The sequence below is a fragment of the Arachis ipaensis genome, chromosome B3 (assembly GCF_059453495.1).
Source record: "Arachis ipaensis isolate K30076 ecotype BB chromosome B3, ASM5945349v1, whole genome shotgun sequence".
Classification (NCBI taxonomy): domain Eukaryota; kingdom Viridiplantae; phylum Streptophyta; class Magnoliopsida; order Fabales; family Fabaceae; genus Arachis; species Arachis ipaensis.
In genome coordinates this window covers 116,164,870-116,190,714 of record NC_142438.1, presented here as the reverse complement: position 1 = coordinate 116,190,714, position 25,845 = coordinate 116,164,870, and the positions used below count along the sequence as shown (strand labels likewise).

Below are 25,845 nucleotides of genomic sequence, written 5' to 3'. Positions count from 1 at the left end.
TGCCAAATTAGCTGGAGAAAAAAGATTGCTCCAGCTGAATGAGCTAGAGGAATTCAGATTCACTGCTTTCGAAAATGCCAAGCTTTACAAAGAGAAATAAAAAAGGTGGCATGACAGAAAGCTGTCATCTAGAATCTTTGAACCATGACAAAAGGTTCTGTTGTTTAACTCTAGACTCAGGCTATTTCCCGGGAAACTGAAGTCCCGGTGGAGAGGACCATATGTGATTACAAGTGTATCACCATATGGTTATGTGGAGCTTCAAGATATTAATTCTGATAAGAAGTTCATTGTTAATGGACAGAGAATCAAGCACTATCTTGAAGGCAATGTTGAGCAAGAGTGCTCAAAGTTGAGGCTAGATTAAAAACTCAACAAGGTCCAGCTAAAGACAATAAAGAAGCGCTTGCTGGGAGGCAACCCAGCCATGGGGCATCACTTCCTCTAAGCATTTTGTCCTATTCTTGATTTTATTTGTTTATATAAAGTTCATTGATACTAAGGTAAAGAGTCAATTGTGTAAGTTTACAGGGTTACAGAAGAATTCTGCACACAAAATAGAGAAAAAAGAGCTCACTGGCAAGAAAATGCCAGTAAAAGTCTGTTTTGGGCGTTCAATGCCCAAAAGAAGCATCCACTGGGCGTTGAACGCCAGTAAGGATAGCCATCTGGGCGTTAAACGCCAGAAAGAAGCATCTTCTGGGCGTTGAACGCCAGAAAGAAGCTCCTTCTGGGCGTTTAACGCCAGATTTACAGCGTCCTAGGCGTTCAGAAAAACGCCCAGTGACAAAGGAGTTCCTGGCGTTCATTGCCAGAAAGAAGCAACAGCTGGGCGTTGAACGCCCAGGAGAAGCAGCAGTTGGGCGTTGAACGCCCAAAACATGCAGCGTTTGGGCGTTCAAACGCCAGAATGGTGGGGAGGAGGTAAATTCGTTTTTACTTCAAATTTTTCATTTTAATTTTAATTTTCATGTTTCAATTCATGATTTCTTGCATAAACATGTTACAAACCCTGATTTCTAAAATCCCTAATTTCTAAAAACCCTACTTTAAAAATATCAAATGTATCTTAATCCATAAGCACAAATCCTTTTTTCAATCCAATTCAACTCTTTTTCAAAATTTTCAAAATAAATCTATCTCTTTTCATTCAAAAATCTTTTCAACTAATCAATATCTTTTTCAAATCTCCATATTATCTTTTTCAAAAATCCAATTTTATCTTTTTCAAATATCTTTCATATCTTTTCAATTTTAAATTATATCTTTTCTTATCATACTTATCTTTTTTTTTAAATCATATCTTCTATCTTATCTTTCTCCCTATTTTCGAAAACCCCCCCTCCCTTTTAAAAACACATTCGGCCTCCTTCCTCTCATCCACCATTCAACACTAGCTCTCCTTCTATCCCTCTCCTTTCTTTTCTTTTGCTTGAGGACAAGCAAACCTCTAAGTTTGGTGTGTTTATCCGTGATCACTAAACCATACCAACTAAGATCATGGCTCCTAAAGAAAAACAACCCACTCCAAGAGGCAAGAAAGAGAGTGTTCCAAAACCACTTTGGAATCAAGGGAGGTTCTTAACCAAAGAACATTCAGACCATTACTACAAAATAATGGGTCTAAGATCTGTGATCCCGAAAGTCAAGTTCGATCTGAAAGAAGATGAATATCCGGAGATCCAAGAGCAGATTCGAAACAGGAACTGGAAAGTCCTAGCTAATCCTGAAACAAAAGTGGGAAAGAATATGGTTCAGGAATTCTACGCTAATCTGTGGCAAACAGACAGGCAGAGAATATATGGAGCTGCCCTCTATGACTATAGGACTGTGGTCAGAGAAAAGATTGTTCACATCCACCCTGACAAAATCAGGGAGATCTTTAAGCTACCTCAGCTAAAAGATGACCCAGACTCCTTCAATAGGTGAATGATGAGAACAAAGAAGGGCCTGGATAAGATTCTAGAGGATATATGCATCCCTGGAGCCAGGTGGACCACTAGCACGAGGGGTGTCCCAAATCAACTCAAGAGAGAAGATCTCAAACCAGTCGCCAGAGGATGGCTGGACTTCATTGGGCGTTCTATATTGCCCACCAGCAACCGTTCTGAAGTCAATATTAGAAGAGCAGTGATGATCTATTGTATTATGTTGGGAAAAGAAGTAGAAGTTCATCAATTGATCCCATCTGAATTCTACATACTTGCCAACAAGAACTCCAAGGATGCCAGGTTGGCTTATCCAAGCCTAATCTCTATGCTCTACAAAGATGCTGGAGTAAAGATGGGAATAACAGAGTATATCTCAGTGGAGCAACCAATCACTAAAATCACAATGGAAAAACAACAAATGCAGGATGACCCCATCAAGAGGAGGGCGCAAGAATTCCTACCAGAACTTCCTCAATTTGAATACTAGGAGCATCTTGAGGCATCTGTCACTAAGTTGCAAGAAACCATGGACCAATTGAAGGAAGAACAGCAAAATCAAAATAGCATACTTTGCAAACTGCTCAGAGAACAAGAGGTGCAAAGGCGTGAATTAAGAGAACTAAAGCGTCAGAAACTATCTCTTGAAGGGCCAAGCACTCCACATACTAAAGAGGCATCCGCTTCCCAAAGTCAAGGTTGTTGAGTTCTGATCTTAACCTTAACCCTGTGATAACTTTTTTTTATTATTATTTGAGTTTTACCTTAGGAGTCATATAGTGGTAATTAGTATTTATATTTTGATTTTATCCACAATTAAGCTATAATTTATTTTTTTCATCATCATTAAACATGAATAAAATAGAAGATCTTCTTTAGAATAAGGAGGCAATATTTTTCGAGTTTTTAATAAAACAAATTCTAATTGTTTACATGTGGTGGCAATGCTTTCTGCCTTCTGAATGAATGCTTGAACAGTGCATATGTCTTTGAAATTTGATGTTCTTGAATGTTAAATATGTTGGCTCTTGAAAGAATGATAAACATGAGACATGTTATTGGTAATCTGAAAAATCATAAAAATTATTCTTGAAGCAAGAAAAAGCAGTGAATACAAAGCTTGCAAAAAAAAAAAAAAGAAAGCAAGCAGAAAAAGCCAATAACCCTTAAAACCAAAAGGCAAGGGTAATAAAAAGATCCAAGGCTTTGAGCATCAGTGGATAGGAGGACCTAAGGAAATCAAATCCTGGTCTAAGCGGCTAAACCAAGCTGTCCCTAACCATGTGCTTGTGGCGTGAAGGTGTCAAGTGAAAACTTGAGACTGAGCGGTTAAAGTCAAGGTCCAAAGCAAAGAGAAGAGTGTGCTTAAGAACCCTGGACACCTCTAATTGGGGGCTTTAGCAAAGCTGAGTCACAATCTGAAAAGGTTCACCCAATTATGTGTCTGTGGCATTTATGTATCCGGTGGTAATACTGGAAAACAAAGTGCTTAGGGCCACGGCCAAGACTCATAAAAGTAGCTGTGTTCAAGAATCAACATACTGAACTAGGAGAATCAATAACACTATCTGAATTTTAAGTTCCTATAGATGCCAATCATTCTGAGCTTCAATGGATAAAGTGAGATGCCAAAACTGTTCGGAAGCAAAAAGCTACTAGCCCCGCTCATTTAATTAGAATCTGAGCTTCACTCAAAAACTCTGAGATATTATTGTTTCTTGACTCATGTGTATTATATTTTATTTATCTAGTTGCTTGAGGACAAGCAACAATTTAGGTTTGGTGTTGTGATGAGCGGATATTTTATACGCTTTTTGGGATTAATTTTATATAGTTTTTAGTATGTTTCAGTTAGTTTTTAGTTTATTTTCATTAGTTTCTAGGAAAAATTCATATTTCTGGACTTTACTATGAGTTTTTGTGTTTTTCTGTAATTTCAGGTATTTTCTGGCTGAAAAAGGACTGCTGATGCTGTTGGATCCTGACCTCTCTGCACTCGGAATGGAATTTCTGGAGCTACAAGAGTCCAATTGACGCGCTTCTAATTGCGTTGGAAAGTAGACATCCAGGACTTTCCAGAAATATATAATAGTCCAAACTTTGCTCAAGGATAGACGATGTAAACTGGCATTCAACGCTAGTTCCATGTTGCAGTCTGGCGTCCAGTGCCAGAAACACGTTACAAGTTGGAGTTCAACGCCAGAAATAGGTTACAGCCTGGCGTTGAACGCCCAAAACAGCCCAGGCACGTAAGAAGCTTTAGTCTCTGCCCCAGCACACACCAAGTGGGCCCCAGAAGTGGATTTTTGCACTATCTATCATAGTTTACTCATTTTCTGTAAACCTAGGTTACTAGTTTAGTATTTAAACAACTTTTAGAGATTTATTTTGTATCTCATGACATTTTTAGATCTGAATTTTGTACTCTTTGACGGCATGAGTCTCTAAACCCCATTGTTGGGGGTGAGGAGCTCTGCTGTGTCCTGATGAATTAATGCAAGTATTTCTGTTTTCTATTTAAACATGTGTGTTCCTATCTAAGATATCCATTCGCACTTCAACATGAATGTGATGAACGTGACAATCCTCATCATTCCCCCATGAACGCGTGCCTGACAACCACTTCCGTTCACCGTAGAATGAATGAATATCTCTTGGATCTCTTAATCAGAATCTTCGTGGTATAAGCTAGATTGATAGCAGCATTCAAGAGAATCCGGAAAGTCTAAACCTTGTCTGTGGTATTCCGAGTAGGATTCAGGGATTGAATGACTGTGACAAGCTTCAAACTCGCGAGTGCTGGGCGTAGTGACAGACGCAAAAGGATAGTAAATCCTATTCCGGTACGATTGAGAACCTGCAGATGATTAGCCGTGCGGTGACAGCGCATCTGGACCCTTTTCACTGGAAGGATGGATGGTAGCCATTGACAACGGTGATCCACCAACACACAGCTTGCCATAGGAGGACGTGCGTGCGTGAATCAGAAACAGAGGAAAGTAGAATTTCAGAAGACAAAGCATCTCCAAAACTCCAACATATTCTCCCTTACTGCATACAAGTATAATTTGGGTTCTGCCCTTCTTATTTTTTACAATTCAAATTAAGAATTATTATTGATATTATATCCTGACTAAGAGTTACGAGATAACCATAGCTTGCTTCAAGCCAACAATCTCCGTGGGATTGACCCTTACTCACGTAAGGTATTACTTGGACGACCCAGTGCACTTGCTGGTTAGTTGTGCGAAGTTGTAAGAGAGTAATGTGAACATTGACATTACAATTTCGTGCACCAGCTATCCAATGACATCTTGGATAGTTCAGACAGACCATCATAGAAGATTCCTATGATGCTCCATTCTGAAAGCATGTCAGAAGGGCACCTTCTGATCAATTGCTTGTATCTCTCCCAAGCTTCATAGAGTGACTCACCATCCTTCTGTCTGAAGGTTTAGACTTCCACTCTAAGCTTGCTCAATTTTTGAGGTGGAAAGAACTTTGCCAAGAAGGCGTTGACTAGCTTTTCCCAAGAGTTCAGGCTTTCCTTAGGTTGTGAATCCAACCATGTTCTAGCTCTGTCTCTTACAGCAAAAGGAAAGAGCATAAGTCTGTAGACTTCAGGGTCAACCCCATTGGTCTTGACAGTGTCACAGATTTGCAAAAACTCAGCTAAGAACTGATGAGGATCTTCCAATGGAAGTCCATAAAACTTGCAATTCTGTTGCATTAGAGAAACTAATTGAGGCTTAAGCTCAAAGTTGTTTGCTCCAATGGCAGGGATTGAGATGCTTCTCCCATAGAAATCAGGAGTAGGTGCAGTAAAGTCACCAAGCACCTTCCTTGCATTGTTGGCATTGTTGTTTTCAGCTGCCATGGTTTCTTCTTCTTTAAAGAGCTCTGTTAGGCCCTCTAAAGAGAATTGTTCTTTAGCTTCTCTTAGCTTTCTCTTCAAGGTTCTTTCAGGTTCAGGATCAGCTTGAACAAGTATGCCTTTATCTTTGTTCCTGCTCATATGAAAGAGAAGAGAACAAGAAAGTAGGGAATCCTCTATGTCACAGTATAGAGATTCCTTGAGGTGTCAGAGGAAAAGAAGAATAGAAGGAGGAGGTAGATAGAAGAGAATTCGAACTTATCAAGAAGGATAGAGTTCGAATTGCACCTTGAGGAGGAGTGTTAGTCCCTTAAATAGAAGGATGTCAGAAGAAAAGAAGAATAGAAGGAGGAGGTAGATGGAGGAGAATTCGAACATATAAAGAAGGAGGGAGTTTGAATTGTACCTTGAGGAGGAGTCTTAGTCCCTTAAATAGAAGGATGTGAGAAGAGGGGAAAAATTTTCGAAAATTAATTAAAAGATTTTAAAAAGAAATTTGAAAATTTGATTGAGATTTTCGAAAACTAAGATTGGGAAAGAAATAAAGTGATTTTTGAAAAAAGATTTTGAAACTAGAAAAAGAATTGATTGAAAAAAATTAATTTTGAAAAAGGATGTGATTGAAAAGATATGATTGAGAAGATATGATTGAAAATCAAATTAAAAAAGAAAAAGTTTTAAAACTAAACTTAATTACTTGACTAACAAGAAATTAAAAGATATGATTCTAAAATTTAAAATTTGATCCTTTCTTAATGGGCAAGTAACAACTTGAAAATTTTTTAAGTAAATCTTGAGTTGAAGCAAGGATTTTTGAAAATAGTAAAAATAATTATAAAATGGAAAGAAATTGATTTGAAAGAGATATGATTGAAAAGATATGATTTGAAAAAGATTTGATTTTGAAAAATTATGAAAACTTGAAAAAAATGTGAATTAAAAACAAAATCTTCCCTCTAGTGTCATCCTGGCGTTAAACGCCCAGAATGGTGCCCATTCTGGCATTTAACGCCCAAAACTCTACCTTTTTGGGCGTTAAACGCCCAGCCAGGTGCCCTGGCTGGCGTTTAAACGCCAGTTTTCCTTCTTCACTAGGCGTTTTGAACGCCCAGCTTTTTCTGTTTGATTCCTCTGCTGAATGTTCTGAATCTTCAATTCTCTGTATTATTGACTTGAAAAGACATAGTTTTGAAAATATTTTTAAATTTTTGATGATGAGAAACAATAAAAATGCAACTAAGATCAAATGAACAATGCATGCAAGACACCAAACTAAAAAAAATTTCATATAAGAGACACTAACAAATTGAGAATGCATATGAGAAACAATAAAACATACAAAACAAGAGAATTTAAAGATCAGAGCAAGGAAATCATCAAGAACAACTTGAAGATCAATGAAGAATAGTATGTATAAAATCAAAAAATGCAAGAAGACTAAAAACATGCAATTGACACCAAACTTAAAAATTGATACTAGACTCAAACAAGAAACATAAAATATTTTTGATTTTTATGTTTTTATAAATTTTTTTTGTGATTTTTTTTTCAAAAATTATATAGAGAAGAAAATAAAGAGAATCAAAACTTTTAATAAGAATTCCAGGAATCATGCAATGTTAGTCTAAAGCTTCAGTCTAAAAAGATTAGACGTGTTTGGCCATTGCCACACCTACCAATGATACTAAAACAGTACTGAAGTTCCTTCAGAAACATATATTCAGCAGGTTTGGTGTCCCTAGGGTACTAATCAGTGATGGGGGCACTCACTTCTGCAACAAACAGCTTTACTCTGCCATGGTCCGGTATGGAATTCGTCATAAGGTGGAAACTCCATCATCCATAGACAAATGGGCAAGCTGAAGTCTCTAACAGAGAACTAAAAAGAATCCTGGAACGGACTGTAAGTACCCGTAGAAAGGATTGGGCACGAAGCTTGGATGATGCTCTGTGGGCTTACAGAACAGCATTCAAGACTCCCATAGGGACCTCTCCTTACCAACTTGTGTATGGTAAGGCTTGTCACCTGCCCGTGGAACTGGAACATAAGGCCTACTGGGCAACCAGATTCCTTAACTTTGATGCCAAATTAGCTGGAGAAAAAAGATTGCTCCAGCTGAATGAGCTAGAGGAATTCAGATTCACTGCTTTCGAAAATGCCAAGCTTTACAAAGAGAAATAAAAAAGGTGGCATGACAGAAAGCTGTCATCTAGAATCTTTGAACCATGACAAAAGGTTCTGTTGTTTAACTCTAGACTCAGGCTATTTCCCGGGAAACTGAAGTCCCGGTGGAGAGGACCATATGTGATTACAAGTGTATCACCATATGGTTATGTGGAGCTTCAAGATATTAATTCTGATAAGAAGTTCATTGTTAATGGACAGAGAATCAAGCACTATCTTGAAGGCAATGTTGAGCAAGAGTGCTCAAAGTTGAGGCTAGATTAAAAACTCAACAAGGTCCAGCTAAAGACAATAAAGAAGCGCTTGCTGGGAGGCAACCCAGCCATGGGGCATCACTTCCTCTAAGCATTTTGTCCTATTCTTGATTTTATTTGTTTATATAAAGTTCATTGATACTAAGGTAAAGAGTCAATTGTGTAAGTTTACAGGGTTACAGAAGAATTCTGCACACAAAATAGAGAAAAAAGAGCTCACTGGCAAGAAAATGCCAGTAAAAGTCTGTTTTGGGCGTTCAATGCCCAAAAGAAGCATCCACTGGGCGTTGAACGCCAGTAAGGATAGCCATCTGGGCGTTAAACGCCAGAAAGAAGCATCTTCTGGGCGTTGAACGCCAGAAAGAAGCTCCTTCTGGGCGTTTAACGCCAGATTTACAGCGTCCTGGGCGTTCAGAAAAACGCCCAGTGACAAAGGAGTTCCTGGCGTTCATTGCCAGAAAGAAGCAACAGCTGGGCGTTGAACGCCCAGGAGAAGCAGCAGTTGGGCGTTGAACGCCCAAAACATGCAGCGTTTGGGCGTTCAAACGCCAGAATGGTGGGGAGGAGGTAAATTCGTTTTTACTTCAAATTTTTCATTTTAATTTTAATTTTCATGTTTCAATTCATGATTTCTTGCATAAACATGTTACAAACCCTGATTTCTAAAATCCTTAATTTCTAAAAACCCTACTTTAAAAATATCAAATGTATCTTAATCCATAAGCACAAATCCTTTTTTCAATCCAATTCAACTCTTTTTCAAAATTTTCAAAATAAATCTATCTCTTTTCATTCAAAAATCTTTTCAACTAATCAATATCTTTTTCAAATCTCCATATTATCTTTTTCAAAAATCCAATTTTATCTTTTTCAAATATCTTTCATATCTTTTCAATTTTAAATTATATCTTTTCTTATCATACTTATCTTTTTTTTTAAATCATATCTTCTATCTTATCTTTCTCCCTATTTTCGAAAACCCCCCCTCCCTTTTAAAAACACATTCGGCCTCCCTCCTCTCATCCACCATTCAACACTAGCTCTCCTTCTATCCCTCTCCTTTCTTTTCTTTTGCTTGAGGACAAGCAAACCTCTAAGTTTGGTGTGTTTATCCGTGATCACTAAACCATACCAACTAAGATCATGGCTCCTAAAGAAAAACAACCCACTCCAAGAGGCAAGAAAGAGAGTGTTCCAAAACCACTTTGGAATCAAGGGAGGTTCTTAACCAAAGAACATTCAGACCATTACTACAAAATAATGGGTCTAAGATCTGTGATCCCGAAAGTCAAGTTCGATCTGAAAGAAGATGAATATCCGGAGATCCAAGAGCAGATTCGAAACAGGAACTGGAAAGTCCTAGCTAATCCTGAAACAAAAGTGGGAAAGAATATGGTTCAGGAATTCTACGCTAATCTGTGGCAAACAGACAGGCAGAGAATATATGGAGCTGCCCTCTATGACTATAGGACTGTGGTCAGAGAAAAGATTGTTCACATCCACCCTGACAAAATCAGGGAGATCTTTAAGCTACCTCAGCTAAAAGATGACCCAGACTCCTTCAATAGGTGAATGATGAGAACAAAGAAGGGCCTGGATAAGATTCTAGAGGATATATGCATCCCTGGAGCCAGGTGGACCACTAGCACGAGGGGTGTCCCAAATCAACTCAAGAGAGAAGATCTCAAACCAGTCGCCAGAGGATGGCTGGACTTCATTGGGCGTTCTATATTGCCCACCAGCAACCGTTCTGAAGTCAATATTAGAAGAGCAGTGATGATCTATTGTATTATGTTGGGAAAAGAAGTAGAAGTTCATCAATTGATCCCATCTGAATTCTACATACTTGCCAACAAGAACTCCAAGGATGCCAGGTTGGCTTATCCAAGCCTAATCTCTATGCTCTGCAAAGATGCTGGAGTAAAGATGGGAATAACAGAGTATATCTCAGTGGAGCAACCAATCACTAAAATCACAATGGAAAAACAACAAATGCAGGATGACCCCATCAAGAGAAGGGCGCAAGAATTCCTACCAGAACTTCCTCAATTTGAATACTAGGAGCATCTTGAGGCATCTGTCACTAAGTTGCAAGAAACCATGGACCAATTGAAGGAAGAACAGCAAAATCAAAATAGCATACTTTGCAAACTGCTCAGAGAACAAGAGGTGCAAAGGCGTGAATTAAGAGAACTAAAGCGTCAGAAACTATCTCTTGAAGGGCCAAGCACTCCACATACTAAAGAGGCATCCGCTTCCCAAAGTCAAGGTTGTTGAGTTCTGATCTTAACCTTAACCCTGTGATAACTTTTTTTTATTATTATTTGAGTTTTACCTTAGGAGTCATATAGTGGTAATTAGTATTTATATTTTGATTTTATCCACAATTAAGCTATAATTTATTTTTTTCATCATCATTAAACATGAATAAAATAGAAGATCTTCTTTAGAATAAGGAGGCAATATTTTTCGAGTTTTTAATAAAACAAATTCTAATTGTTTACATGTGGTGGCAATGCTTTCTGCCTTCTGAATGAATGCTTGAACAGTGCATATGTCTTTGAAATTTGATGTTCTTGAATGTTAAATATGTTGGCTCTTGAAAGAATGATAAACATGAGACATGTTATTGGTAATCTGAAAAATCATAAAAATTATTCTTGAAGCAAGAAAAAGCAGTGAATACAAAGCTTGCAAAAAAAAAAAAAGAAAGCAAGCAGAAAAAGCCAATAACCCTTAAAACCAAAAGGCAAGGGTAATAAAAAGATCCAAGGCTTTGAGCATCAGTGGATAGGAGGACCTAAGGAAATCAAATCCTGGTCTAAGCGGCTAAACCAAGCTGTCCCTAACCATGTGCTTGTGGCGTGAAGGTGTCAAGTGAAAACTTGAGACTGAGCGGTTAAAGTCAAGGTCCAAAGCAAAGAGAAGAGTGTGCTTAAGAACCCTGGACACCTCTAATTGGGGGCTTTAGCAAAGCTGAGTCACAATCTGAAAAGGTTCACCCAATTATGTGTCTGTGGCATTTATGTATCCGGTGGTAATACTGGAAAACAAAGTGCTTAGGGCCACGGCCAAGACTCATAAAAGTAGCTGTGTTCAAGAATCAACATACTGAACTAGGAGAATCAATAACACTATCTGAATTTTAAGTTCCTATAGATGCCAATCATTCTGAGCTTCAATGGATAAAGTGAGATGCCAAAACTGTTCGGAAGCAAAAAGCTACTAGCCCCGCTCATTTAATTAGAATCTGAGCTTCACTCAAAAACTCTGAGATATTATTGTTTCTTGACTCATGTGTATTATATTTTATTTATCTAGTTGCTTGAGGACAAGCAACAATTTAGGTTTGGTGTTGTGATGAGCGGATATTTTATACGCTTTTTGGGATTAATTTTATATAGTTTTTAGTATGTTTCAGTTAGTTTTTAGTTTATTTTCATTAGTTTCTAGGAAAAATTCATATTTCTGGACTTTACTATGAGTTTTTGTGTTTTTCTGTAATTTCAGGTATTTTCTGGCTGAAAAAGGACTGCTGATGCTGTTGGATCCTGACCTCTCTGCACTCGGAATGGAATTTCTGGAGCTACAAGAGTCCAATTGACGCGCTTCTAATTGCGTTGGAAAGTAGACATCCAGGACTTTCCAGAAATATATAATAGTCCAAACTTTGCTCAAGGATAGACGATGTAAACTGGCATTCAACGCTAGTTCCATGTTGCAGTCTGGCGTCCAGCGCCAGAAACACGTTACAAGTTGGAGTTCAACGCCAGAAATAGGTTACAGCCTGGCGTTGAACGCCCAAAACAGCCCAGGCACGTAAGAAGCTTTAGTCTCTGCCCCAGCACACACCAAGTGGGCCCCAGAAGTGGATTTCTGCACTATCTATCATAGTTTACTCATTTTCTGTAAACCTAGGTTACTAGTTTAGTATTTAAACAACTTTTAGAGATTTATTTTGTATCTCATGACATTTTTAGATCTGAATTTTGTACTCTTTGACGGCATGAGTCTCTAAACCCCATTGTTGGGGGTGAGGAGCTCTGCTGTGTCCTGATGAATTAATGCAAGTATTTCTGTTTTCTATTTAAACATGTGTGTTCCTATCTAAGATATCCATTCGCACTTCAACATGAATGTGATGAACGTGACAATCCTCATCATTCCCCCATGAACGCGTGCCTGACAACCACTTCCGTTCACCGTAGAATGAATGAATATCTCTTGGATCTCTTAATCAGAATCTTCGTGGTATAAGCTAGATTGATAGCAGCATTCAAGAGAATCCGGAAAGTCTAAACCTTGTCTGTGGTATTCCGAGTAGGATTCAGGGATTGAATGACTGTGACAAGCTTCAAACTCGCGAGTGCTGGGCGTAGTGACAGACGCAAAAGGATAGTAAATCCTATTCCGGTACGATTGAGAACCTGCAGATGATTAGCCGTGCGGTGACAGCGCATCTGGACCCTTTTCACTGGAAGGATGGATGGTAGCCATTGACAACGGTGATCCACCAACACACAGCTTGCCATAGGAGGACGTGCGTGCGTGAATCAGAAACAGAGGAAAGTAGAATTTCAGAAGACAAAGCATCTCCAAAACTCCAACATATTCTCCCTTACTGCATACAAGTATAATTTGGGTTCTGCCCTTCTTATTTTTTACAATTCAAATTAAGAATTATTATTGATATTATATCCTGACTAAGAGTTACGAGATAACCATAGCTTGCTTCAAGCCAACAATCTCCGTGGGATTGACCCTTACTCACGTAAGGTATTACTTGGACGACCCAGTGCACTTGCTGGTTAGTTGTGCGAAGTTGTAAGAGAGTAATGTGAACATTGACATTACAATTTCGTGCACCAGCTATCCAATGACATCTTGGATAGTTCAGACAGACCATCATAGAAGATTCCTATGATGCTCCATTCTGAAAGCATGTCAGAAGGGCACCTTCTGATCAATTGCTTGTATCTCTCCCAAGCTTCATAGAGTGACTCACCATCCTTCTGTCTGAAGGTTTGGACTTCCACTCTAAGCTTGCTCAATTTTTGAGGTGGAAAGAACTTTGCCAAGAGGGCATTGACTAGCTTTTCCCAAGAGTTCAGACTTTCCTTAGGTTGTGAATCCAACCATGTTCTAGCTCTGTCTCTTACAGCAAAAGGAAAGAGCATAAGTCTGTAGACTTCAGGGTCAACCCCATTGGTCTTGACAGTGTCACAGATTTGCAAGAACTCAGCTAAGAACTGATGAGGATCTTCCAATGGAAGTCCATGAAACTTGCAATTCTGTTGTATTAGAGAAACTAATTGAGGCTTAAGCTCAAAGTTGTTTGCTCCAATGGCAGGGATTGAGATGCTTCTCCCATAGAAATCAGGAGTAGGTGCAGTAAAGTCACCAAGCACCTTCCTTGCATTGTTGGCATTGTTGTTTTCAGCTGCCATGGTTTCTTCTTCTTTAAAGAGCTCTGTTAGGCCCTCTAAAGAGAATTGTTCTTTAGCTTCTCTTAGCTTTCTCTTCAAGGTCCTTTCAGGTTCAGGATCAGCTTGAACAAGTATGCCTTTATCTTTGTTCCTGCTCATATGAAAGAGAAGAGAACAAGAAAGTAGGGAATCCTCTATGTCACAGTATAGAGATTCCTTGAGGTGTCAGAGGAAAAGAAGAATAGAAGGAGGAGGTAGATAGAAGAGAATTCAAACTTATCAAGAAGGATAGAGTTCAAATTGCACCTTGAGGAGGAGTGTTAGTCCCTTAAATAGAAGGATGTCAGAAGAAAAGAAGAATAGAAGGAGGAGGTAGATGGAGGAGAATTCGAACATATAAAGAAGGAGGGAGTTTGAATTGTACCTTGAGGAGGAGTCTTAGTCCCCTAAATAGAAGGATGTGAGAAGAGGGGAAATATTTTCGAAAATTAATTAAAAGATTTTAAAAAGAAATTTGAAAATTTGATTGAGATTTTCGAAAACTAAGATTGGGAAAGAAATAAAGTGATTTTTGAAAAAGATTTTGAAACTAGAAAAAGAATTGATTGAAAAAAATTAATTTTGAAAAAGGGTGTGATTGAAAAGATATGATTGAGAAGATATGATTGAAAATCAAATTAAAAAAGAAAAAGTTTTAAAACTAAACTTAATTACTTGACTAACAAGAAATTAAAAGATATGATTCTAAAATTTAAAATTTGATTCTTTCTTAATAGGTAAGTAACAACTTGAAAATTTTTGAAGTAAATCTTGAATTGAAGCAAGGATTTTTGAAAATAGTAAAAATAATTATAAAATGGAAAGAAATTGATTTGAAAGAGATATGATTGAAAAGATATGATTTGAAAAAGATTTGATTTTGAAAAATTATGAAAACTTGAAAAAAATGTGAATTAAAAACAAAATCTTCCCTCTAGTGTCATCCTGGCGTTAAACGCCCAGAATGGTGCCCATTCTGGCATTTAACGCCCAAAACTCTACCTTTTGGGGTGTTAAACGCCCAGCCAGGTGCCCTGGCTGACGTTTAAACGCCAGTTTTCCTTCTTCACTAGGCGTTTTGAACGCCCAGCTTTTTCTGTTTGATTCCTCTGCTGAATGTTCTGAATCTTCAATTCTCTGTATTATTGACTTGAAAAGACATAGTTTTGAAAATATTTTTAAATTTTTGATGATGAGAAACAATAAAAATGCAACTAAGATCAAATGAACAATGCATGCAAGACACCAAACTAAAAAAATTTTCATATAAGAGACACTAACAAATTGAGAATGCATATGAGAAACAACAAAACATACAAAACAAGAGAACTTAAAGATCAGAGCAAGGAAATCATCAAGAAAAACTTGAAGATCAATGAAGAATAATATGTATAAATTCAAAAAATGCAAGAAGACTAAAAACATGCAATTGACACCAAACTTAAAAATTGATACTAGACTCAAACAAAAAACATAAAATATTTTTTATTTTTATGTTTTTATAAATTTTTTTTGTGATTTTTTTTCGAAAATTATATAGAGAAGAAAATAAAGAGAATCAAAACTTTTAATAAGAATTCCAGGAATCATGCAATGTTAGTCTAAAGCTTCAGTCTAAAAAGATTAGACGTGTTTGGCCAAGTTTCAGCAGGATATTACATTCAATAGCTAAATTGATGAGAATCAATCAGCTTTTGTGATGATAAGAACATCACCTTGAAACTCTAGAATTCATTCTTAAAAATTCTGAAAAGTACCTAATCTAAGCAACAAGATGAACCGTCAGTTGTCCAAACTCGAACAATCCTCGGCAACGGCGCCAAAAACTTGGTACACGAAATTATGATCATCAACAATGGCGCCAAAGACTTGGTGCTCTCAAACGTGAATCACACTTTGTCACAATTCCGCACAACTAACCAGCAAGTGCACTGGGTCGTCCAAGTAATAAACCTTACGTGAGTAAGGGTCGATCCCACGAAGATTGTCGGCTTGAAGCAAGCTATGGTCATCTTGTAAATCTCAGTCAGGCGGATTCAATTGGTTATGGAGTTTAAGGTGATAAACATAAAATAAAGATAGAGATACTTATGTAATTCATTGGTGGATTTCAGATAAGTGTATGAAGATACTTTGTTCCCCTTTAACCTCTGCTTTCCTATTGCCTTCTTCCAATCATTCATACTCCTTTCCATGGCAAGCTTTATGTTGGGCATCACCGTTGTCAATGGCTACATCCCGTCCTCTCAGTGAAAATGGTTCTGATGCTCTGTCACAACATCGGCTAATCAGCTGTCGGTTCTCAATCATGTCGGAATAGGATCCATTGATCCTTTTGCATCTGTCACACGCCCCACAATCGCGAGTTTGAAGCTCGTCACAGTCATCCCTTCCCAGATCCTACTCAGAATACCACAGACAAGGTTTAGACGTTCCGGATCTCAGGAATGGCCGCCAATAATTCTAACCTATACCACGAAGGTTCCAATCTTAGATTAGAAACCCAAGAGATACGCATTCAAGCCATTGCTAGTAGAACAGAGGTGGTTGTCAGGCACATGTTCATAGGTGAGAATGATGATGAGTGTCACGGATCATCACATTCATCAAGTTGAAGAACGAATAAATATCTTGGAGAAGAAATAGGCTTGAGTTGAATAGAAAAACAATAGTACTTGTATTAATTCATGAAGAACAACAGAGCTCCACACCTTAATCTATGGTGTGTAGAAACTCCACCATTGAAAATACATAAGAACAAGGTCTAGGCATGGCCGTGGGGCCAGCCCCAAACGTGTCTAAGATAGCATGAAAAGTGTGAAAATACAATAGCAAAAGATCCTATTTATAGAGAACTAGTAGCCTAGGGTTTACAGAAATCAGTAATTAATGTAGAAATCTTCTTTCGGGCCCACTTGGTGTGTGCTTAGGCTGAGCATTGAAGCTTCCATGTGTAGAGACTTTTCTTGGAGTTAAACGCCAGCTTTTGTGCCAGATTGGGCGTTTAACTCCAGCTTTTGTGACAGTTTTGGAGTTAAACGCCAGAATTCTTGAGTTGACTTGGAATGCCTGTTTGGGCCATCAAATCTCAGGCAAAGTATGAACTATTATATATTTCTGGAAAGCTCAGGATGTCTACTTTCCAACGCAATTAAGAGCGCGCCAATTGGGCTTTTGTAGCTCTAGAAAATCCACTTTGAGTGCAGGGAGGTCAGAATCCAACAGCATCTGCAGTCCTTTTTCAGCCTCTGAATAAGATTTTTGCTCAGGTCCCTCAATTTCAGCCAGAAAATACCTGAAATCAGAAAAACACACAAACTCATAGTAAAGTCCAGAAGAGTGATTTTTATTTAAAAACTAATAAAAACATAATAAAAACTAACTAAAATATACTAAAAACATACTAAAAACAATGCCAAAAAGCGTATAAATTATCCGCTCATCATGCTCTTGCGCCCAGGTACAAAACTGGCACAACTCTGGCACAACTCTCTGAAAAATGGCTGGGCATTTGGTGCAGTGCATCAACGCGCTCACACACACCACGCGCACGCGTGGATGGTGCTTTCTCAAAGAACGGCGCGTACGCGCCAAGTGCGCCTACGCGCGGGGGGTCATTCTTCTAAAAATTTTCTAAGTTAAAAGCTGCAGAATTCACAGATTCAACCCCCAATCTTCCGACGGACATAACTTTCTCATTTTAAATCGTTTTTCACCCGTTCTTCGAACGGCATGGACATCCCGGATCCAATTTTATTTCTAAATAGATTTGGCACAAATCAGAGATCCGTAGTCCAAGTTATATCCCGTCAAAGTATTCCCAAAAACCATGTTTTCATATAAAACCATAAAGTGCCATTTTCAAAACAAGCCACTTTCAACTCTTTTCAAAATCAATCAAAACATGCCAATTTCATCCCTTTTCTTTGAAATCAATCAAAATGTACCAAAATCAACATCAAGCCATCCTCAACTCACACATTGACATTTTACCAAATTTTCCAAAATTACCATCCAACCCTTTTAACACTTCTCAATCAAATGGCTAAAGGACAAACACAATATCATGTCATACATCCTCCCTCATCCCAATTTCCAATAATACCATTTCCAATCAACCATCATTATACATAATCAACATCATACTCACCATCAACATGGTATCACGCATTAATTCAACCTCAATCATCCATTAAGCATATATCACAACATGCATTTCTCATATATCACACAATCAAGGCATCAATATTTATAATCACATATATGATCACATCATATATCTCAACTACTCAACAACATCAATAATTCAATGCCTATCTTAGGGCCTCTAGCCTAAGTATTTCCTACCACATTACATATTAGATACGGGAAACCGAAACCATACCTTAGCCGATTTCCCAAGCTCAACCGGAGCACTTCCAAACCACTTGTCCACAAGGTCTCAAGGTCTCAACACCTCCAAGAATAGATTTTATCACACAAAACCCTCTCCCAAGCTTTCCAAAATCACCAATCAAGCTCCAATATTCACATATACACAACCTAAGCCACAATCATCATACCCATACACAACATCTCAATACCCAAACATTATAGAACAATAAATTACACTAGAGTTGAGAATCTTATTACACCCAAGGTCCAAGGAGACAAGATTAACCTTCTCCTTCAAAAGAGTTGGGTCCTATAATATCAAAGAACCCAAAATCTCAACATTTCACCCATGAAACTCGAAAACAAAAGCTGGAATTTCGAAGATCAAAACTTAGCTTACCTCAAGATTGATTGTATGAATTTTGTAGAGCTCTCCGTGGTGAACGCGTGGCCGCAAACGGTGCGGCAATTGGAGCTCTAGATCAAAAGTTATGGTGGTTTGAAGATCAAGTGAGAGATAGAACTTGAGAGAGTGTTCTTCCCTTCCTCTCCACCATTTCAGCGTGAATGAGAGTGTTGTGAGGAGAGAGAGTACTGAAAACTAAGGTTTTGGTTTAGTTTAGTTGGGCCAAGGGCCCACTTTGGGTCCGGTTGGACCGGTTTGGCCCGTTTGGTCCAATCTTGGTCCGTTTTCTATAAAATTGGTACCGAAATTCTCGTCCCAATCTCCTCTATCATATTAAGCCATAAAAATAACATTTTTGGCTTTCTAGAATAAATTCTCATTTATGGGTTAATTAGCCGTTAATTAACCGGGTCTTACAAGAATTGACTCGGATCAGAATAAATTGCATGTTCCAAGTACAGAGTCCTCAAATTCTGCAGCAAAGGTCAGCTCAAAGTGTATATTCTTATTGTGAATTTGTGGTTGTTTCTTATAATTGTTTATGATCATTCTATGCAATCTCTAAAGTACAAACTTCTCTTAAGTTGTTAAGATAATGTATACTAAATATAAAATTTGTCAATTACATTTGAGTTGTTTTACATTTCATCCTAAAGATAGTATTTCTTTAGTCTTGGTGAACTGGGACTGTACATTATTTGTAAGTAGTATAAGTAGTATTTAGTTTCAATTCTTCATAATATATCTTGAGAACCTTTTTTTAAGTTTCAATTTAGATAAGATCAAGTAGCCTATAAATTACTGCAAAGAATCATAAAAGTCTATAGAGGTACAATTGTGCTAGTTTTAGGTCATGATTCAGATTTTAATAACATAGAAGTTTACTTTTGTAATTGCTTTTAATCATTATACAGTTTTAAGAATTTGGCTAGTGTATCTTAACATTGAGACATTAAGAGCTTGTTCAAATGTGTGCTGCACTTTAATATAAACACCGCAACTCTGCAAAATGTATTTAAATGTTGCATGAATATTATTAATGTTGCATCTTTTTCTCAAGTTATGGCTAAACAGGTGGTATTTATTTATTTTTTGCTTCTAATAATAATTACATTGAGAAGGAAGAGTAGATCCTCCATTTGATTTGCTGAGGTCCTTATTGGCCTTAGGTATTTCCTCTTATTTTATGATGTTTTCTTTAATTATTATCTCTTCTCCTTCGTTAGTTTGCATGTAGCTAGGTGATGATCATATATTCATATAGGTTGTGTTAATGATAGAAAGTGACCAAAAAATCTGACAAAATGATAGAAAGTGATAGGAAGAGTATAACCATATATTCATATATTCACCTGATAAAATGATAGAAAGTGACCAAGAAACCTGATAATATGCCTGGAAAAAGTATATAATGATCATGCAATCCTTTGATATACTTGTGTTAATGGTTGCAAACAAGAGGATCTAGTAATTTCTTGATGATTTCACACACTTGTGTTTATGATATATGGTTATTATTGCAGTAGAGGCGGCTATTCTATTGAACCATGATCTTGTCTTTGGCACCACATCAATAGAAGACTTGGTCAGGCAAATGGAATACACACACTTTGGCATTTTGGTCTAAATATGCTGGGACGGTCCACTTTGTTTTATAAATATATAATGTATGTAGATTTATTCTTAAATCTTTTTTTCTTTGTAGTATTATTTGTGTTGTTTAAATTTGTATTATGATTTATTATTTTTAAGAGAAATTTGTGTATGAATATTTTGAATTTAAAAAAATATTTTATTTTGTAGTAATTAATTGTATATTTATATTATGTACAATAATAATAATTGTTGGTAAAAATAATTTGAAATTTTAGAAAAAGATAGGTTGTTATTTCTAAAAAAGTGAGTATAATTAAAAAAGTCTTAAGATTTTAGCGGTAATAGTAATGGTAAGGAAAAGTGAATAATATTATAATTTTAGAATTATTTTTAGTGACCATATAAATTGCCGGTAAAATGGTTTTGGCGGCAATAGGAATGGCCACTAAAAGTGAATAACATTGCAATCTTAGAATTACTTTTGGTGGCCATATAAATTGCCAAAAAAATGGCTGCTAAAAATTATATACTTTTTGCAGCCATTAAAAAGGTCTTTACCGGCAAATGTTATAATTGCCGCTAAAACCATTTAGCGACAAAGCATAAGACGGCTAACATCTAATTGCCAGTAAATGTATTAGTGGCTATTTTTATTGCCGCTAAAAGCAAAATAAATAGCCGCTAAAAGTGATTTTTCTAGTAGTTACTAAAAGTTCAGGCGCTACCTATCTCTAATCCTTTAATTTAACACTATAATTATTTAATATTGAGTCTTCACGAATACTTTGAACCGGATTTTTATTAAGAAATCGAAAATCCATTACTTTAAGACACTTAATCACGTAATTATATTCACATAATATTAAATACATAGACTTATATAATATTCCTCAAAACAAATCCTACCCCTCTAAAAACCGAAATAATAAACGACGTGGGAAAAATAAATTCTAACAACTCAACTTGTAAACATAATCTTCTATGCTCCTATAGCTCTGCACTAAACCTTCGCACCTGTAGCTAAAAGGGGTGAAAATAAGGGGTAAGAATTGGGGAGTTCTTAGTAGGGTCGAGGTGTAGAGTTATATTCATTTTATATATATTTGGTCTGGAATAATAGTCAACAAAGTACCATCCAATTCAACAATTATAGAACACAGAATCCAATCACAAGCACACACAATCATAGAAAACACAATCACAAACAAGTATGCGCAAACAAGTATGATGCATGTTGATGCGTGGCAGAGATTAGACCAATTAAGAGATTATAATATAATAGAATAGCATTGCGAGTATAGCTCTTAACCAGCAAAAATCCACCTCATCAATTTAGAAAGGTTGTCACAAAAGTTTAGAATAAAAATACTGGGAGTATGAGTCCCAAGTCGTCTCCCAACGAGTTGCTAGAAAGGGTGCTAAGTTATTAATCAAAAGTTTTTCGTGAATTTTGAGAGTTGAATAACAGAAAATAAACAATTGTAATTAAGTGCAATAAAAATTAAAAGGAATTTATATTATTCAAAATAAAAAGCCTTGACTGGGGGAATGATTAATTGGAAGTTCTATCCTTGTTGGAATTCTCTCAAGTGTAGTATAAAGAGGTTGTTATTTTCACTTAGTTAACCCTTACTAAATAAAGAAAAGTCAAGTGATTGAGCTAACTCTTATTAGGGAGAGGACTAGCGTTAGTAAATATAGAATTAGCCAACAACTTCCAATTTAACTAATCACTTAAGCATTCCAACTCAAGTGTCTCCTTTTAATCAACCCCCATGTCAAAGTAGGGAATCTACTCCATTGACATGAATATTACTTGTATAGAATTAAAAAGGGAATAAAAGAAAGACATGATAGACAATAACTATAATTTAATTAAAAATAAAAGTAATCCTTTTAATTAACAATCCATGAAAATAATTGATGAGCGGATAATTTATACGCTTTTTGGCATTGTTTTTAGTATGTTTTTAGTAGGATCTAGTTACTTTTAGGGATGTTTTTAATAGATTTTGTGTTAAATTCACATTTCTGGACTTTACTATGAGTTTGTGTGTTTTTCTGTGATTTTAGGTATTTTCTGGCTGAAATTGAGGGACTTGAGCAGAAATCAGATTCAGAGGTTGAAAAAGGACTGCTGATGCTGTTGGATTCTGACCTCCCTTCACTCAAAGTGAATTTTCTGGAGCTACAGAACTCGAAATGGCGCGCTTCTAATTGCGTTGGAAAGTAGACATCCAGGGCTTTCCAGCAATATATAATAGTCCATACTTTGGCCAAGAATTGATGACGTAAACTGGCGTTCAACGCCAGCTTTCTACCCAAATCTGGCGTCCAGCGCCAGAAAAGGATCCAAAACCAGAGTTGAACGCCCAAACTGGCACAAAAACTGGCGTTCAACTCCACAAATGGCCTCTGCACGTGCAACACTTAAGCTCAGCCCAAACACATACCAAGTGGGCCCCGGAAGTGGATTTATACATCAAATACTTACTCATGTAAACCCTAGTAGCTAGTTTATTATAAATAGGACCTCTTACTATTGTATTAGGCATCTTTTGGATTATCTTTGGATTACCTTATGATCCTTTGATCACATTTTAGGGGGCTGGCCATCTCGGCCATGCCTGGACCTTCACTTATGTATTTTTAACGGTAGAGTTTCTACACTCCATAGATTAAGGTGTGGAGCTCTGCTGTTCCTCAAAGATTAATGCAAGTACTACTGTTTTCTATTCAATTCTTCTTATTTCTCTTCTAAGATATCCATTCGCACCCAAGAACGTGATGAAGGTGATGATTATGTCTGACGCTCATCATCCTTCTCCCTTATGAACGCGTGCCTGACAAACACTTCTGTTCTACATGAATTAAGCTAGAATGAGTATCTCTTAGATCTCCTAACCAGAATCTTCGTGGCGTAAGCTAGAATGATGGCGGCATTCAAGAGAATCCGGAAGGTCTAAACCTTGTCTGTGGTATTCTGAGTAGGATTCAATGATTGAATGACTGTGACGAGCTTCAAACTCGCGAGTGCTGGGCGTTAGTGACAGACGCAAAAGGAGGGTGAATCCTATTCCAGCATGATCGGGAACCGACAGATGAATAGCCGTGCTGTGACAGGGTGCGTGAGCATATTATTCACTGAGAGGAGGGGATGTAGCCACTGACAACGGTAATGCCCTTGCATAAAGCCAGCCATGGAAAGGAGTAAGACTGATTGGAAGAAGATAGCAGGAAAGCAGAGGTTCAGAGGAACGAAAAGCATCTCCATTCGCTTATCTGAAATTCCTACCAATGATTTACATAAGTATCTCTATCCCTATTTTATTATATAATATTCGAAAACAACATTATCACTTTATATCAGCCTGACTGAGATTTACAAGATGACCATAGCTTGCTTCATACCAACAATCTCCGTGGGATTCGACCCTTACTCACGTAAGGTATTACTTGGACGACCCAGTGCACTTGCTGGTTAGTTGTATCGAAGTTGTGACAATTATGAATTAAGATCAAAGCACCAAGCTTTGGAGCCATTACTAGGGATTGTTCGAGCCTGGACATCACAATTTCGTGCACCAAGTTTTTGGCGCCGTTGCCGGGGATTGTTTGAGTTTGGACAACTGACGGTTCATCTTGTTGCTCAGATTAGGTAATTTTTTTTTATTTTATTTTCATAAATTTTTCAAAAATATTTCTAAAATTTTCTCATCTGTTTTCGAAAATAATAAAAATGTTTTCAAAAAAAAAAGAATGAATTCTAGTGTTTCATGAAGCATGTTGAAGCTTGGCTGGCTGTAAAGCCATGTCTATTCCTTTGGGAATGAGTATGTCAGGCATGTCATATCTGAATTACATGCTAAAGCTTGGCTGGCCATTGGCCATGTCTAGTATTTTGGACTGGAGCTTTCATTGAAAGCTTGGCTGGCTAGTGAGCCATGTCTAATTCCTGGACTGAAGCTTTAGACTAAGAATGCTAGATTCCTGGAATTCATATTAAAAATTTTGGAATCCCTATTTTCCTTTTTCAATAAATTTTCGAAAAAATCCAAAAAAATTAGAAAATCATAAAAATAAAAAATATTTTGTGTTTCTTGTTTGAGTCTTGAGTCATATCATAAGTTTGGTGTCACTTGCATATGCATCTTGCATTTTTTCGAAAATATCATGCATTCATAGTGTTCTTCATGATCTTCAAGTTGTTCTTGGTAAGTCTTCTTGTTTGATCTTGGTGATTTTTTGTTTTATGTCTTTTCATGTTTATCATATGCATTCTTGAATTCTTAGTGTCTAAGCATTAAAGAATTCTAAGTTTGGTGTCTTGCATGTTTTCTTTGCATTAAAAATTTTTCAAAAATATGTTCTTGATGTTCATCATGATCTTCATAGTGTTCTTGGTGTTCATCTTGACATTCATAGCATTCTTGCATGCATTCATTGTTTTGATCTAAAAATTTCATGCATTGCATAATTTTCATGTTTTTCATAAAAATTTCAAAAATCAAAAAAATATCTTTCCCTTTTTCTCTCATCAAATTCGAAAATTTGGATTGACTTTTTCAAAAATTTTTAAAATCAAGTTGTTTCCTTATGAGTCAAATCAAATTTTCAATTTGAAAATCTTATCTTTTTCAAAAATCAAATCTTTTTCAAAAATTCTTAGTTATTTTCGAAAATTCAAAAAAATATTTTTCAAAAATCTTTTTCTTAATTTTTTCACAAATTTTCGAAAATAATATAATCAATTAATGTTTTGATTCAAAAATTTGAAGTTTGTTACTTGCTTGTTAAGAAAGATTCAAACTTTAAGTTCTAGAATCATATCTTGTGATTTCTTATGAATCAAGTCATTAATTGTGATTTTAAAAATCAAATCTTTTTCAAAACTAATTTCAATCATATCTTTTCAAAAATATCTTCTTATCTTATCTTTTTCAAAAATATCTTTTCAAAATATCTTTTCTAACTTCCTAACTTCCTATCTTTTCAAAGTTTGTTTCAACTAACTAACTAACTTTTTGTTTGTTTCTTAACTTTTTCAAAACCACCTAACTAATTCTCCCTTTCTAATTTTCGAAAATATCTCCCCCTTTTTCAAAAATTTCTTTTTAATTAACTAATTATTTTTATTTTTATTTTTGATTTCAAAAATTTTCGAAAAAAAAAAATATACTAACAATTTTCAAAAACCATTTTCAAAAATCACTAACTCTTTTTCAAAATAATTTTCGAAAATTATCCCTCCCCCATCTCATTCTATTTATTCATTCATATCCTAACATCTCATCTCACATCTCTTCCATCCGTACAGTTGTGCTTCTTCCTTTATATTACATTCTTTGTCTCCCCCTCTTCTTCCACTCACACAGGGATCCCTATACTGTGGTATAAAGGATCTCCATTATTATTATTTTTTTTCTGTGCCTTCTTCTTTGTCATATGAGCAGGAGCAAGGATAAGAACATTCTTGTGGAAGCAGATCCAGAACCTGAAAGGACTCTGAAGAGAAAATTAAGAGGAGCTAAAATACAACAATCCAGAGAAAACCTTTCAGAAATTTTCGAACAGAAAGAGGAGATGGCAGCCGAAAATAATAATAATGTAAGGAAGATGATTGGTGACTTTACTGCACCTAATTCCAATTTACATGGAAGAAGCATCTCCATCCCTGCCATTGGAGCAAACAACTTTGAGCTGAAACCTCAATTAGTTTCTCTGATGTAGCAGAACTGCAAGTTTCATGGACTTCCATCTGAA

General features: G+C 36.6%; 1 non-coding gene across 1 annotated transcript; it reads left to right on the top strand.

The window, feature by feature from the left end:
• The first annotated feature begins 5,295 nt into the window (after positions 1–5,295).
• On the top strand, positions 5,296–5,403 carry LOC148572160 (small nucleolar RNA R71). Its single transcript, XR_015908295.1, has one exon. It is a non-coding gene; the product is annotated as a small nucleolar RNA R71 (small nucleolar RNA).
• The last annotated feature ends 20,442 nt before the right edge of the window (positions 5,404–25,845 follow it).